The sequence below is a fragment of the Silene latifolia genome, chromosome 11, assembly GCF_048544455.1.
Source record: "Silene latifolia isolate original U9 population chromosome 11, ASM4854445v1, whole genome shotgun sequence".
NCBI classification, from domain to species: Eukaryota; Viridiplantae; Streptophyta; class Magnoliopsida; order Caryophyllales; family Caryophyllaceae; genus Silene; species Silene latifolia.
The window spans coordinates 83,842,632-83,860,850 of NC_133536.1; positions in this window are offsets into that span (position 1 = coordinate 83,842,632).

Genomic DNA, 18,219 nt, shown 5'->3' on the forward strand with positions numbered 1-18,219 from the left:
CACGTATAAACCCGAGAAGCATCCAAACCCAACTCTAGAGACCATGATGGTCCAACTTGCGATAAAACCGTAGCCAAGGTAGTGGATTGCTCCTCAGACTTCTCCATTAAAGTAGTCATAAAACTTTCCAATTTTGCCTCCATTGTACCCAAACCTGAATCACTCGGAATTTTCTCAACATCCTTGACAAGTAATAACTCGGGTCCATCAACTACAAGACCCATTAGCTTAATCAAGTGATCACACATACAATCCTTTGCAGTTACACCGTAGCTATCCCGTCCCACCACGTGTTTCACTTCTAACAACTGAGACATCCACATCCCATATGGAAGGTCGATTGTTGTACTAAATTTCTCCTTGGTAACTGTGAGACTTGTTTGGACTATACGATGCAAAACAAGACTCGCTAAATTTAATTTTTGTCTCTCCAACCACGAGTAGATAATAATAGCCTTATAACTCGAAACCATGTCTCATCCTCCCCTCCTCGGCACAACTGTATTCCAAAGAAAGTTTAAGAGGAACTTAATTTTTGCCGAGAGAGGACGAACAACAATGTTCCCACCGTCCGTCCCAACTTCCTCAAAATACTTTTTAACCAACAACTCCTTGTCACTAACAACATTGGACCATTCAAGACTCGGATTAATTTCAATTCCGTCATCGGGAACCGAAAAAGCAGAGCAAAAATCCGAAACAGAAACCTTCACATCAACACCATTAACCAATGCATGCAAGACCCCTTTCTTAATCAAGACACTAGCAAAGAATTGAACAACTTCAACCGGATAAATTGGACCCTAAAATTGACTAATGTGACTCTACCCTTAAAAATCAAGAAAATCGATAAAAAACTTAAGGGCGGGAACATTAACCAACCCAGATTTGGGATAATACCTTCCTCCATGTATAGAATACTTCAAGAAACGAGAAACAAGGATGCTTTCGTCATGAGTCAAACGGACTCGATTTAACCCTTCTTTTGTTGCGGTTTTCGAAACATCCCGGAGTAAAGTTCGTGCAACACCATTCCTTACAATAACCTCGGGTTCCTCAATATCGTTACCCTCACTAAAAACTACCTTATTCTTCCCTTTAAAAAGGCGGCGTCTTTTTCCCTCGGACATCGTGTCGTCCCGACCATGAAACAGGGGTGTAGATAAGTTTGGTTGAGGTGAAGGAAAGCTAGAAGAATTAAGATCATGAGATGGTAGTGGTGATGACGGCTTGTAAAAGTGGCGGCTTTGTTGATATCGGGTTGATGATCGGGTTTTTACAGGTTGTGAATTCTTGGTGATGTTGATGGTTGAGTGAAGAAGGTGATGATGAGATTGTGGTAATTTTTTGAGAAGAGAAAAAGTATGCAAGTGGGGTGTGGTAATGGTTTACACTGCAAAGGAGGGGGTAATTATAAGGCTAGGTCTAGGTCTTAGGCAAGTGGTGATCAATTATGGTAAGTGTCAAATAGTGATAAGAATTAAGGTAGGAATAGGATGTTAGGCGATCAAATAAATATGGTAAAAGATAAGATATGGAAAGGATGATTAATTGAAGTATATTTAGGAATAATGAGCATAAGAAGTATAATTTTGTGAAGCTATTTTAAGAGAATTTTAATTTGTGCAGTTTGGAAAAAAATAAAAATCTGGTATATTTTGTCTATTTTGTTAAAAGAATAAGTTTGTATAACAATTAAATTCTAAATAACAAATAGAAATTATGATAAATATTTTCCTATAAACGAAATTATTCATGCAACGCAATATACGGACACAGTCATACAATCTTAACTTAAACTAGTCAGTCATAAGGAAATTAAACACATATAGAAGTTTAGGTACCACTGATTAAACCAATTTCCAACCGTAAAGTCTCAAATCTTTCTTTAGCTAACGATTTTTTAAAAATGTCTGCCCATTCTTTTTCCGTACTACAAAATTCATGTTTTATATTCCCCTTCTCAACATGGTCTCGAATAAAATGGTGTCTTATTTCAATGTGTTTAGTACGTGAATGTTGTGCGGGATTTTTAGAAATTATTATTGCACTAGTATTATCACATAAAATAGGAATACATCCTACGTTAACACCATAATCACGTAATTGTTGATTAAGCCATAATAATTGAGTACATACCAGTCCTGCATCGATATATTCGTCTTCAGTAGTTGAGAGAGCAACCAAATTTTGTTTCTTCGAACCCCATGTAATAATACACGGTCCGACAAATGTGGCGACACCCGACGTGCTTTTTCTATCTAAAGAACATCCTGCGTAGTCGGCATCGGATTAACCGGCTAGATCAAAGTTACATTCCATTGGATACCATAAATACAGCTTGGCCGTGCCAATTAAATATCGTAAAATTCGTTTTACGGCCGTCATATACGATTCTTTGGGAGATGATTGATATCTCGCACAAACGCATACGCTAAACATAATATCGGGTCTACTTGCGGTCAAATATAACAGTGACCCAATCATTCCACGGTAAGTAGTTTCATCAACTGATTTACCGTCTTCATCTAATGTCAATTTCTTGTTCTCGACCATTGGAGTAGGCATAGTATAGGAATTTTCCATTCCGAATTTTCGAATTAATTCCTTGATATACTTCTGTTGATGAATCTTAATGCCTTCATCGGTTTGTTATATTTGCAGACCTAGGAAGAATTTCAATTCTCCTATCATACTCATCTCGAACTCGGAGGTCATCAACTCAGAAAAATATTTGCATAGGTTTCGGTTGGTCGATCCAAAGATAATGTCATCGACGTATATTTGAACAACCAAAAGGTCAGAACCCTTGGATTTTAGAAATAGGGTTTTATCAACAAATCCTCTACTGAATCCACTGTCAAGTAGAAACTTTGATAATCTGTCGTACCATGCCCTAGGTGCTTGTTTCAATCCGTATAGGGCTTTATCCAACTTGAAGACGTGATCTTCAAATTTGCTATTCCTAAATCCGGGGGGTTGTCCAACGAAGACTTCTTCCTGTAAATACCCATTCAGAAATGCTGTCTTGACGTCCATCTGGAAGAGCTTCATTCCTTTATGTGCTGCGAATGCTATCAGAAGTCTAATAGCTTTAAGACGGGCAACAGGTGCGAAAGTCTCGTCATAATCTATTCCTTCTTGTTGATTATAACCATGTACCACCAATCTTGCTTTGTTTCTAATAATGACTCCGGCATCATCTAATTTGTTCCTAAAGACCCACCTTGTTCCAATGACAGATCGATCCTTTGGTCTAGGCACTAAATGCCAAACCTTGTTTCGTTCGAACTATTGTAGCTCTTCTTGCATAGCTACAATCCAATCTGATTCTGCAAGAGCTTCATTGATATGTGTTGGTTCGATCATGGATAGGAATGAGTAGAAAGAGCAGAGGTTATTCAAGGATCGTCTCGTTTGAACACCCTTCTTAATATTCTCTAGAATATTGTCCATGGGGTGTAAGCTCTTGTATTTCCACTTTGTTGAAGTACTTGGTTCTTCATCGTTATTTGAGCTTGTCCTAACTTCATTTGGATCGGAATTGGAGGAAGTTCCCTCTGAATCCAATCCGGGTGTTGTATTAGAGCCGTTTATAACTTTGGACTCTACACCTTGATTTGGATCCAATGTTATAGTAACATCACCTATAATATTAGTTTGGGAGTCCTTATTTTGAGTCAATCTTATAACATCATCAACTATAACTTTGGTTTTATCCTTTTTATCTTTTGAGGAACGATCAAGTTCATTACTTGTTCCTTCAATTTCATTATCCTCCAATTCCAGTTCCGGGGAATCGTCTCTTGAAAGACGAAAGTCGGGTTCATCCAAGTCTTCTTCCTCATCCTGTAAAGGCTTATCAAACACGTTATCTTCATCAAAAATAACGTGGACACTTTCTTCAATACAAAGAGTTCTCTTATTGAAGACTTTGTAAGCCTTGCTATGATCTGAGTATCCTATGAAAATTGCCTCATCACTCCTAGGGTCGAACTTACTTAACCGGTTTTTACCGTTATTGTGAACAAAACATTTACTCCCAAAGAAACGAAGATGGGAGATATTAGGTTTTTGACCTCTAAGGAGTTTGTAGGGGGTTTTCTTAAGAATAGGTCGGATCATAGCATGATTATGAATGTAGCAAGAAGTACTAATGGCTTCAGCCCAAAAGTTACGAGGTAAACCACTACACAAAAGCATTGTACGAGCCATATCTTCCCAAGTTCTATTCATACGTTCAACGACACCGTTTTATTGAGGAGTTATTGGTGCAGAGAAGTTATGCCCTACACCATTAACTCTACAATATTCTATGAAAGCTTGATTGTCAAACTCGGTGCCATGATCCGTTTGAATAGATACACGATTAGTCTTATATTTATTTTGAACACGTTTCATAAGACAATCAAATTCATCAAATGTTTCATCTTTTGAATGAAGAAAGATAGGCCATACATACCTCGAGTAATCGTCTACAAGAACGAAGACGTACCTTGATCCTCCTCTACTCCTTACCTTCATAGGTCCACATAAATCCATGTGTACTAATTCTAAGGCTTGATTTGTGCTTACTACTCTTTTAGGTTTAAATGATGATCTTACTTGTTTGCACCTGGCACACGTATCACACATCTTTTCTTGGTCGAACTTGATTTTAGGTGACCCTTCAACCAAGTCCCACTTCCTGAGTTTATTCAAGGTTAGTGAGCTAATGTGACCAAACCGTTTATGCCATAAACAGGGATCATCAAGTGTAACTTTAATGCATGAAAAAGAGTTAGTAGGCACAACATTTAAATCTACCATATAAACATTTTTTTTCCTGTGGCCTTCAAGAATAACATTGCTAGTTCCTTCGATTATAATGCGACAACTATCGGTATGGAAAACGATGTTGTTACCTTTGTCGCAAAGTTGAGATATGCTTAGCAAGTTATGTTTTAGACCGTCCACGAGATAAACATCACTGATCGCGTGAGACTTAGAAATTCCGATTTTGCCAACGCCGATTACTTTTCCCTTCTTGTTGTCCCCGAACTCACTTTTCCTCCGTTGAAGGGCTTGAGTGAAAGAAATAGATTCTTGTCTCCAGTCATGTTTCTTGAACAACCACTGTCAAGATACCATTGATTGTTTTCTTTCACTACTTCCTGCAGAAAGGATTAGATACAGTTTTTAGGTACCCAAGCTAAGTTGGGTCCCTTATGATTAGTTACTCTATATACTAAATCTTTTCGTACCCAAACTTGTCTAGTAATAGATTTTCTAAACTTAGGGTTATTTTGCTTAGGAGGAGTTCTAGGTTTAGAGTTTTCTCTTAGGTTAGGGTTTTTTCTTGGTCTGGGAATTTCTCTAGGTTTATCATAACTGTTTTCCTTATGAACAAGTTTACTAGGTTTAGGTTGACAGGGGTTTTGTGAAGTGTTAGGTTTCTTGGTGTAGTCAAAAGCCATGTCATAGAACCAACAAAATTTATTGTTCCTTTCTTCGTTAGGTTCATTTATGGGGGTTTCATCATCCTCGACGACTGTGTCAACATTTTTAGCAAGGTCGGCATTTTTTCGAATATCATGAGCCTTTTTGACACAATTGTTTTGGATGTGACCCGTATGACCACAGTAATTGCGAATCAGGTATTTAGGAAGATCAACATACTTCCTTTTTCTGAAATCAAAATCCGAAGGTGTTGATTTGCATTTAGCGTGATCTCTACGGCTGTAGCACTCATGTCCTAACCTCATCTTCATATTATTATCAGATTGTTCGGTTAGAAAGTTTAGGACTTTTGTGCTACCTTCCCACTTATAATGGACCTTCCTAGCATGTAGAAGTAGGTCTTTTAGGGTATTAATCTCTTCTTGACATTTCGTGTGATCTACATCATTATCTTTCTTAAAGTTATCACGAAAGTCTTGGAATCGTTTGTTAAGAAGGAATACAACATCGGAATGTTGTTTCTTAACATTGATCATGTCGGTCTTAGATTCCTTTAATTACTTTGAAAGGGAATCTATCTCTTTCTTTTGGTATAAGATCACTGCTTCATCAGTTGTGACCTTAGTTTCCAAAAGTTCTCTGGCTTTTCTAAGTTCTAAAGTTATAGCTTCATTAGCTATAACTTTGGCTTGAAGATGCTTGATATTAAGCTTTAGGTCTGAGGTTATAGCTTCATTAGCTATAACTTTGGACTCTAATTCCTTGTTTTCAGGCATAGTAGAATCTAATGTTGTTGCTTTCTCAGCTATAACCTTATATTTTAACTTCTTAGCTTTGGCCTTCAGAGTATGATTCTCTTCTGTAATATCAAGAATCTGTTCCTTTAGATCTTTTTGTTCCAAGTTATGTTCGTGACACTTATGAAAAGATTGTTCAAAGAATTCAATTAAAGCACTTTTAGACAATTGTTTAACACGTTTTTTGAGTTCAAGATAACTTACCTTTTCATCGTCATCTTCGTCTGATTCTCCGAGAAAGTAATAGTTTGAGTGAGAGTTCGTGCTTTCATCATCGTTGTCGGAGATTAGGTCAAGACTAACACTGCTGAGACAATGGTTGGCTACTTTGTCATCTTCAGATCCCTCGTCATCTTCTGAGTCACAAGGTCTCCCCACCATGAAGCCATCATTACTTGTTTGAATTCTCTTTTTGTCTTTTCACGTTTTGTCTTGTCCTTAATCTTCTCCCATGTAGGGCAATCCTTGATCATGTGATCAGATTCTCCACACTTGAAGCAACCTCTGTTTGTGAAAGATGACTTTGATTCTGTAACCTTTTTGTTGGACGACTTGTTGTTGTTGTTGTTGTTTTTGTTGTTGTTGTTGTTGTTTTTGTTGTTGTTGTTGTTGTTGTTGTTGTTGTTGTTGTTGTTGTTGTTGTTGTTGTTGTTGTTGTTGTTGTTGTTGTTGTTGTTGTAGGATGATTTTGTTTGTCTGTTTCGAAAGATCTTATTTTTGAACCGGCGTGCAAATAGAACAGTTTCATCTTCTAGTTCGGAGTCAACTTCTTTGCTTTTTAAGGCCATACTCTTGTTTCGGCTTGGTTCAGCGTCATATTTGTTAAGAGTAATTTCATGGGCCATGAGAGCACCAATGAGTTCTTGATAGGATAGGTTTTCAAGATCTCGTGATTCCTCCATTGCAGTGACTTTAGCACGCCACTTCTTAGTCAGGCTCCTAAGAACCTTTCTAGCAATGTCCTCAGTAAAGAACTTCCTACCTAGGTTTTTCAGTTCGTTTATGATGCTTGAAAACCTTGCGGACATACTATCCAAGGACTCGTTAGGCTCCATAATGAATAGCTCATATTTTTGCATTAGCAAATATATTCGGTGCTTCCTAACAATGGAAGTACCTTCATAAGCTAGTTCAAGCCCATCCCATATCTCCTTGGCCTAAGAACACGAAGAAAACCGATCAAACTCTGTAGAAGTCATGCCGTTTTGTAGGAGACTTATTGCTTTGGAGTTCTTTTCGGCCTTCTTGTAATCGGCCTCGATATAGTCCTCTTCTTTCTTTTCATAGGTAGTGCCTTCTTCGGATGCTACAAGAATTTTGTGCGGTCTTTTTTGGATAATCCTCCAGCACTCCCAATCATGACCTTTCACATAGTGAGTCATTATGTTTTTCCATAACCCATAATTCTTCCCATCAAAGACGGGACACTTGAGATATTTGGAATCCATTTATCACGTGATAGGCAGCAGAATATAAAACTATAAGATAAATAAAAACAAGATAGATCAGCCTCTTTGCGGTTAGGCAATCAAGAGCACGAGGTTCTGATACCAATTGAAGAGTCTATCGATCCAAAATACTTAAGATGAGGGGGGGGGGGGGGTGAATTGAGGATTTAAAACTTTTGAAAGCTTTTTCGATTATGTGTATATAATTGATTATTTAAAGTTTATTGATTAAACTTTAACTAATCAACTAATGAACAATTAAAACAAAGTAAACGAAAGAGAGGAGACACACGGTTTTTCAAGTGGTTCAGTTTCACAAATCGAAACCTACGTCCACTATTCTCGATTAATAAATTCAGTACCTTTCTACGGATTAAGAATTTATTAACCCAACTCGTACAACTAACTCTAGCTGTAACTCAATGAGTACCGTTAAATACTCGAGTGACTAACTTACGCTAATAAGAAAGTACTAATGATTCTTGCAAAGGTTCACGTTAATGAACAAGTAAGAAATCTATTGAGCACTATTATCTTATAACGATAATTTAACAAATGAATATACGAGTTTAAAACACACGACCTTTTCAAAAAGGCAAAACGTTTTTCTACTCGAAATACACGGTTTTGCTTTGGTAAAAATAAAATCATTTTTTATGCTTAAGGTCTCTGTTAAATGTTGCAAAGAGCAAAGTATTTATAGGAAGGAAAGAATAAGGCAACTCGGTTTCTAGAAACCCTAATGGCCGAAAATAGGAGATATGTTAACAAATCATATCTTCTATTATTTCTTTCCTAAAAGCCTAAAAGATAATAAAGAATATTCCAAAAGATAGAATATAATCTATTCAATTATTATCTTTACTATAAATTCTAAGATATGATAAGATTTTCTATAACAAGAATATCTTTTTTCATAAACAAATATATTAAGTAAGATATACAATATATATAAAGATATAAAATCTTTACCAAATATATCTTAATTTACACGAGATGTCATGGCTCATATGCCTCGTGACTCGTGCAAACCCTAGCTCAATATATGGGTTAGAATTTAGGTTTTAAGAGAGGCGTTGTTGAAACCCTAATTAATAGCATGGTCCAACTCATAAGTTGACCCAAAACGACTACTAGTCAACATTCAACAAGGAACCGAACTCCGCACTAAACCGGACTTTATTAAGTAAATAATTTTATTAAAACATTTAAAATAAACTTTAAACAATTTTAAAACATTATATGTCGTGTATAATAAACTCAGCATCTCAATGTTATAGTAGGAGAGCTATAACATTGAGCTCTTTTACTAGTAATGTTATAGCTGCAAAGCTATAACTTTACTAATTCAAGAAACTCATTCTTGTTATCATTACGAGATAATCACCTATACTATTCTAATCTTCAGGGAGATCTTTGAGTATAGGCTACGTCACCATCCAAGCTTGATTAATCTTTAGACGGACTTCGTCTTCACATAAATCTTGAATGAATCTTCACATCGTTTGATCTTGAATTGAGGCTTGACTATTGTATACTTCCATCACAAATTCCTTTGTTGCTTGTATTAGATAAATTGAATCTAAAAGACTTAGACAAACGATTATGCGCAACAAGTATATAAATTATAAAACATCTTGACATCATCAAAACATAAACATATATATACTATATGGTTCAACAACGCGAGACGTTCAAATCTGGAATTTTGGTACATTTTGATGACGGCATGTTCATAGTCAAGCGCATGGTGTGCATGGATTTAGGATTATGCGATGCGGAATTATATCGGTTCGTGATTAATATATATGTATTGATATTATTAACAAGGGAATCAGAAGAGATAAGTACGCTTTGACTTTACTCTATGCGGAGCGAATGGATGTTAATGCATCATCATTGTGTGTTGGATATTTTAGTGGATCAAACATTGCACAGATAAGTACATTATACTTAATTATATACCTTCAGTGTTTGATAAATAATTGTAACTTTCTGGTCATCTATGATGTGCACCATCTTTAAAAGTTATGCTTCGTATATTGTTTTCTTCGATTGCCAAAAGCATCAAAGTGGATAAATAATCACTATTGCATCGAGTTTTGATAAAAGTGAATTGATTCATCTTAAATATGTGTGGCATGTTAACTATATTTGTTGTGGTATTGCATTGTTGATCAATTATTACTGATGTTGATGCATGATAATATTTGGCCTGAAGTCAGTTATCTACCCATGAACAAATGCATCATGAACTATTTTCAACATGTTTGTTTTAATAATCAACAATGGTTATTATATCAATGTTTAATTTATAAACGATTATGATTTACATGTATGTATTGATGATCGTTTATATGCTGTTGAAACTTTGATTGTATAATTAATGTATTCCGTGAAACCGTTGTATTTGTGCAGTGGGTATTGCACTATCAATTTTTATTGTTTAGTTGAAGTGCATACATCTTGTTATTTGGTTTAATGACCGTCAAATATTTGTTTGATTTAATCATGTCTTTTCAAGGTTAATTAATGCATGGTGTAGTGAATGTTATGTTACATAAAACCTAAGATCATTTTGAGTTGTGATGACGGTTTATTATTCATTTGGTCTTTGGTTGTTATGGTATTCGTTTAGGGCATTTTATCAAAGTGAATTTGCATGATATTTTGCTGGTCAAATTTTGATGAAATGACATGGAATTAAGAATGGTAGAAAACTATTCTATTATGTATAAATTGATTCTTTTGCACTTATATCTTATAAAGATTGATCATATTTTATGACATGGTTAAGAGAGTATCTCTTTGGTTGTCCCAATTTAGTATAGAATAACAACTTGGTTGTTGTCTATAAGAAGTGGGTGTGAATATCTTTTCTAGATCTTCCTTAACATAATACATGATCAGGCGGAATTGAGTGGTAAAACACGGGTACTCGTATAGCTCAATAGCATAGTGTATTGAATTTTGTGTGGTGTATAATCAATGTTTATAGTGACTTGAGACATACATGGTTATTTAAGGAGGGAATTGGAGTATCACCTATGAAATGTGACACGGTTTTTGTCGAGTTTTTTTCTCATTGGCGGTCACCACGAGTTCTATGGGGTGCAACCTTAATGAGATGGTTCTTTGTATTAACTTTTGATAAGAGTTGTTATTTAATCATGCATGATGTATATCATGTGGAATATCTATGTAAACATATATGTTTGTTTGATCAATTGGTTTAAAAATGATCATGGTTATTGTTGTGGTTACTATACAAATAACTTTATGCTCTCATGAATATTAGAGTGATTAATGTTATATTTATTATATTTATGATGTTTGATCATCAAATGTTTTAATAATTATGTTAAAAATTGGTCATTACTTATTAGTTATCATGTGGGTTGACTATGTTTTAGTTGAGTAACATTTGGTCGGTTATATAGTATTGTGGTTAGTGTTCTAACTGTCTTGAAATGATTGTTTAACATGTCAATAACTTGTGTAAAGCTATTTAAAAGTTTGATTATTTAATTAATTTATCATATAATCTCGGGAATGATGGTTTGTGATAACCATGGTAAGATTATGGCGTCATGGTGGTTTAACCATGTAAGAGGTACATCAATAACAATTAATGTACAGTTATTTGACGAGCCTGGTAAAGGAGTAGTCATTTGTTGTAAGATATTGACAAGTTGATCTTTGGCATTGACCAAAGATGATTTACCTTGTAAAAGGTGGTTTTGTTATCGTGTTCTTCTATGAAGGACATGGGGGAGGTAGTATGATCCTTGGTATTAGGATCAAGGGTAAGAGTATGATTATTATTCTCCGGTTTTACTACCAGGGTCGAGTATGTCTCTTTTATTCTATAGTGATAGTGGAGTCATTACTTGGGTTTTCACAATGGCTTAATTATTGTGGTATGACAAGTTGAGTAAGTATACTAGTATAGCTAGTACTCATCCTTGGCAAGCTATTAGGCAAGTGTGAAAATGTATGAAGTAAACCATGAATTATGATTTTTCCTATGTCGTTTTTCCTTCGGTTATGGAGGGGAAATGTTATGCAATTTTATTTACTAATGTAAATGGTCCTTTCTACAAATGGTAGAGTATTCTTGTTTAGGGGAGACACCGTTAGCTTATAGGTTTCCGAGAAGTAATATTGCATAATGAGTTTGACATTGGAGTTGGTACGCGTAGTGTTAGCATAGCCAGTTAAGGCTAAGTAGCTATGAAAATTGATCTACGGTATTCCTTAAAGTATTGACCAATTTCATCCATTATTTTTTTGATAGTGAATAATGGTGCGCACCGGGGTGTTTTGCTATAACACAGTTTATGGACTATCATAAATGGGATGATTTTGATTATCTTTTCTGAGATCTCATTTTTGTTGATCACCTTGCATAAAGGGTCAATTAGGGACTTGGTTATAAAGTCGGTTGACGGGATGAGACTAAAACTCGTATAAGATCCTTGGCGATAGGATACCCAATTCCCCTCTAATACAATGTTAGAGGCTGAATTCAATGTGGAAGGCCTATTGTTAAGAGATTGAAGTAAACGATAATTTGTATCCCGAGGTGCGTACTTAGACTTGCATGTTGTAAGGTTGATCTTTTAAAAAAGTGTGTTTGCAAGGATACGATGAAAAGAATCAATCTATATGAACATGAAGTACAACCGCTTCAAGGGAGTATGGGTTTGACTCCTGATATGTTCATGAATAGATATGGGACACTAGGCTAGTAATTAAGTGTTAATTTATGTAATTTTTAGAAGTAAATTAGTTTATGTGTGAGTTATCTTCATATATTCAAAATGGGTAGAAAGGGTTCAATCCTTAGTCACACCCCGATACTCGAATATTTGGAATGTGTAATTTCACAAAGTGAAAATTCAATCTTCGTGACATTTTCATTTATGCATAAATTGGTATGTTTGTTAGTTGTTTTAAAATCTTGTATTACGCTTAAATGGGGGAGGAATGTTGATGATTTAAGAGTAATTACCGGTTCATTTGGCATAATTAAGATTGGTTCGTAGATGCGTAATTTCTAAATAATATAATGCGAGTTCGGGAAGTACGGAGTGTACACTCGCATAATTATTTACGGGATTAAGGTATAGTTTTCAGTTCGAATAACTATGACGGGGGTCTCGCTACTCGAATTTTAATTAATTGTAACCGAAATTTCTGAAGAGTTGTAACTCTTCAAAAATACATCTCTCTATATCCTGCTTTGTCATTGTAAATAGACAAAGGGATGAGAAGAAAAAGTTACGGTAAAACAAAATCTTCTACTGCATCAAAAGAACATATAACATTCTACACAAGACTAATTCCTGTTCGATTATACCCAGGCACTAATAAGGGTCGAATTCTTCTATTAGGAAAGCGGAGTCGATTCGGTGCGGTTTTATTGTCAATTCATGTTCGTGCATATCCAATTATTTAACATTATTGAAAACCTCCATAAAGAAAACGACCAACAAAGTCTTGTCTCCAACACGTGTCAACATCCCGAAAAGCGACACAAAATAAGAGCACAGACCAAAACCCTTGAAAACGCCATGAAAGGCTATTCTTCTTCTTCATCCATTAAAATAAGAGACCATAAAAGTAGGTCTAAAGGCCCATAGAAATAATCCCCATAAAATTATTTGGAGAAGAATATGTTGTAAAGATAAGAGCAAGGATTGTGAAAATATAATTTATCAATAGGCGTGCAGCGTGCTGCGGCACTTTCACGTGAGAAAAAGAGGTTGAGCAACCTAATTGTGAGCTTAGGGTTTTGTTTTATAAAGGGATTAATTAGTCGTCTTTGGGTCTATTAGCTCATACAATGGATTATCTGATTAGTAATCCGGTTGGGCCATATTAAAATCGTGCACGGACATTTTAACCCAATCAAAAGTAGATTAAAACGAGAATAATAAAATATAGAACGAAGACGATAAATATAAATATTCAAAATACATTATTAAATTTCGAAATAATTAATTTAATAAAATACTTTTATAATAAAATATTATTATAAAATACGGGGTGTTACAATCTAACCTCCTAAAAAGTAGTTTCGTCCTCGAAACTTGAAATACAAAGATAAGATCAAAAGAAGGTAAGAATTACAAGTGATCATCAACAAAAGTCATCTCGAAATCCTAACCGTTGCGCACTCTGATCCTTATCAAGCTCAAACCAAAGAAAGTATCCCAAATCCTCAATGTTATTATCATCTCCATTCACTTTACAATCTCAAAAGTCCCATCAAACTCATACCATCACAACCCAAAATAATCGTTAAGTTAATTCCATCCCAAATAGTCTCTCTTATCTCGGTATGACCTAATCGTCGTACGACCACAACGTTTCACACATGCATCACCTTTAAGCATGTGGTTGACGCGCATAAAGTCCATAATATCTCATAAGCCATAATATCACTGAGTTCCTAACTTCCACCAAGTACACTCAACACCTATAAGTAATATTCCACAAGGTACAACATCTAGTTCTTATATTTCAAACACTCATCCAACTAGCATTAACCATCAATAAGCAACATATATGCCCTCTCAAAGTTGTAAACTCGTTACTATTACTCCAAATTCACAAAACCTTTAACAAACACTTCAATACTAGTTTACCATTCACCTAAAGATCTGACATTGACCAAAACCCCAAACAGATAAACTCTAAACAAAGAACATCTTTCGAATGAGAAAACTCTTTCACTCACGAGTGTCATTATAATTATTGCTACCATAATTTCCTCAAAGTTGGTAGGGCATACTTCCATATACAGCCTCTTAAGCTCAAAAGACTTTACCATAAAACTCGATAGTTCTTGATATACATTAGTATCCGAAGTCATCAATCTCAAACCTCAAACCTCAAACTCTGACTACTGTCAAAATCCTATACAACCTCAATCTCACACCAACATCATCAGTCGCACTCGCAAGACCCAATCATTTCCTTTGAACACTCATGATCACGGCATTACTATGTACCAATAATCATACACCATATATTAAGCTAGTACCTATTGTACCACATCACACTCGCTATCGATAATGCGTTTCTATCAAAGCATAAAAACATCATCATATAAATCTTATCACATGTGCTCATATAATAACCAAGCTTATAACCTCAATTTGTAGTTACGGTTTATTATCCATGAATATCATCTCAACATCATGAATCCACCACAAGACCGTGCGAATCTATGTCCTTCAATTAAACCCTCATACTCTTAACGAAACGCTTTATCTCAGATAGAACAAACAAAGATCTATGTAACATCATTGTAATAACATCCTCAAACCTTCTTAGCTCAGTATAAGACCTTTAATGCTCCTTCTCCACACTCAATATGTTATCCCTATTCATTCCATCTATAATACTATGTTCTCAGCCTCAAATAACCAAACACCGTACTAGAAGTATCTAACATTGCTCGCTAAAGGATCCAAGCTTCCACTACGAGATGATCACAAGTTGCTCTAAAGAGGGAATTCAAAAGTTTTCAAGTTGCCATGAAGGAATAAATAATTTGCAGACCAAAAAAAAAAACATATTCATGCAACAACACAAGGCAAAAGAACCCATAGCTTTAGGATGTATAAGCTCAGAGAGAAATCGATGTGAAAAGAGTAATTTCAAAAGTTCAAAGAAGAAGGAACTGGAGCTAAAATAAAGAACCAATAGAGGGTAACGATAGATGAAAAAGACAGAAGACAAAGAAAAAAGAAACCTTTGATCTGAAGGCTCAAATGGAAGAGGTATGATTAACACGTGAAAGGACGACAAGGATAGACGACTCCAAAAAACTAGTTTATCTACGCGAAGACGACATCTTAAGGTAAAATAAATAAAGCAACATGACCAAGTCTTACAAATTTCGTACAATCATCACTTAAGGTAACAATGTCTCGTAACCTCCTTTCATCATATCTCCATAATACCTCAGGATCAACAAATCTCCATACAATTGCCCTTTTTCCATCACTACAAGTTTATCTTTGGCATTGACCAAAGATGATTTACCTTGTAAAAGGTGGTTCTGTTATCGTGTTCTTCTATGAAGGACATGGGGGAGGTAGTATGATCCTTGGTATTAGGATCAAGGGTAAGAGTATGATTATTATTCTCCGGTTTTACTCCCAGGGTCGAGTATTTCTCTTTTATTCTATAGTGATAGTGGAGTCATTACTTGGGTTTTCACAATGGCTTAATTATTGTGGTATGACAAGTTGAGTAAGTATAGCTAGTATAGCTAGTACTCATCCTTGGCAAGCTATTAGGCAAGTGTGAAAATGTATGAAGTAAATCATGAATTATGATTTTTCCTATGTCGTTTTTCCTTCGGTTATGGAGGGGAAATGTTATGCAATTTTATTTACTAATGTAAATGGTCTTTTCTACAAATGGTAGAGTATTCTTGTTTAGGGGAGACACCGTTAGCTTATAGGTTTCCAAGAAGTAAATTTGCATAATGAGTTTGACATTGGAGTTGGTACGCGTAGTGTTAGCATAGCCAGTTAAGGCTAAGTAGCTATGAAAATTGATCTACGGTATTCCTTAAAGTATTGACCAATTTCATCCATTATTTTTTTGATAGTGAATAATGGTGCGCACCGGCGTGTTTTGCTATAACACAATTTATGGACTATCATAAATGGGATGATTTTGATTATCTTTTGTGAGATCTCATTTTTGTTGATCACCTTGCATAAAGGGTCAATTAGGGACTTGGTTATAAAGTCGGTTGACGGGATGAGACTAAAACTCGTATAAGATCCTTGGCGATAGGATACCCAATTCCCCTCTAATACAATGTTAGAGGCTGAATTCAATGTGGAAGGCCTATTGTTAAGAGATTGAAGTAAACGATAATTTATATCCCGAGGTGTGTACTTAGACTTGCATGTTGTAAGGTTGATCTTTTAAAAAAGTGTGTTTGCAAGGATACGATGAAAAGAATCAATCTATATGAACATGAAGTACAACCGCTTCAAGGGAGTATGGGTTTGACTCCTGATATGTTCATGAATAGATATGGGACACTAGGCTAGTAATTAAGTGTTAATTTATGTAATTTTTAGAAGTAAATTAGTTTATGTGTGAGTTATCTTCATGTATTCAAAATGGGTAGAAAGGGTTCAATGCTTAGTCACACCCCGATACTCGAATATTTGGAATGTGTAATTTCACAAAGTGAAAATTCAATCTTCGTGACATTTTCATTTATGCATAAATTGGTATGTTTGTTAGTTGTTTTAAAATCTTGTATTACGCTTAAATGGGGGAGGAATGTTGGTGATTTAAGAGTAATTACCGGTTCATTTGGCATAATTAAGATTGGTTCGTAGATGCGTAATTTCTAAATAATATAATGCGAGTTCGGGAAGTACGGAGTGTACACTCGCATAATTATTTACGGGATTAAGGTATAGTTTTCAGTTCGAATAACTATGACGGGGGTCTCGCTACTCGAATTTTAATTAATTGTAACCGAAATTTCTGAAGAGTTGTAACTCTTCAAAAATACATCTCTCTATATCCTGCTTTGTCATTGTAAATAGACAAAGGGATGAGAAGAAAAAGTTACGGTAAAACAAAATCTTCTACTGCATCAAAAGAACATATAACATTCTACACAAGACTAATTCCTATTCGATTATACCCAGGCACTAATAAGGGTCGAATTCTTCTATTAGGAAAGCGGAGTCGATTCGGTGCGGTTTTATTGTCAATTCATGTTCGTGCATATCCAATTATCTAACATTATTGAAAACCTCCATAAAGAAAATGACCAACAAAGTCTTGTCTCCAACACGTGTCAACATCCCGAAAAGCGACACAAAATAAGAGCACAGACCAAAACCCTTGAAAACGCCATGAAAGGCTATTCTTCTTCTTCATCCATTAAAATAAGAGACCATAAAAGTAGGTCTAAAGGACCATAGAAATAATCCTCATAAAATTATTTGGAGAAGAATATGTTGTAAAGATAAGAGCAAGGATTGTGAAAATATAATTTATCAATAGGCGTGCAGCGTGCTGCGACACTTTCACGTGAAAAAAAGAGGTTGAGCAACCTAATTGTGAGCTTAGGGTTTTGTTTTATAAAGGGATTAATTAGTCGGCTTTGGGTCCATTAGCTCATACAATGGATTATCTGATTAGTAATCCGGTTGGGCCATATTAAAACGCTTGGAGGACTTATATAAGAAAAGTAATTATTAAATTAAAATAGTAAAATCGTGCACGGACATTTTAACCCAATCAAAAGTAGATTAAAACGAGAATAATAAAATATAGAACGAAGACGATAAATATAAATATTCAAAATACATTATTAAATTTCGAAATAATTAATTTAATAAAATACTTTTATAATAAAATATTATTATAAAATACGGGGTGTTACAATCTAACCTCCTAAAAAGTAGTTTCGTCCTCGAAACTTGAAATACAAAGATAAGATCAAAAGAAGGTAAGAATTACAAGTGATCATCAAC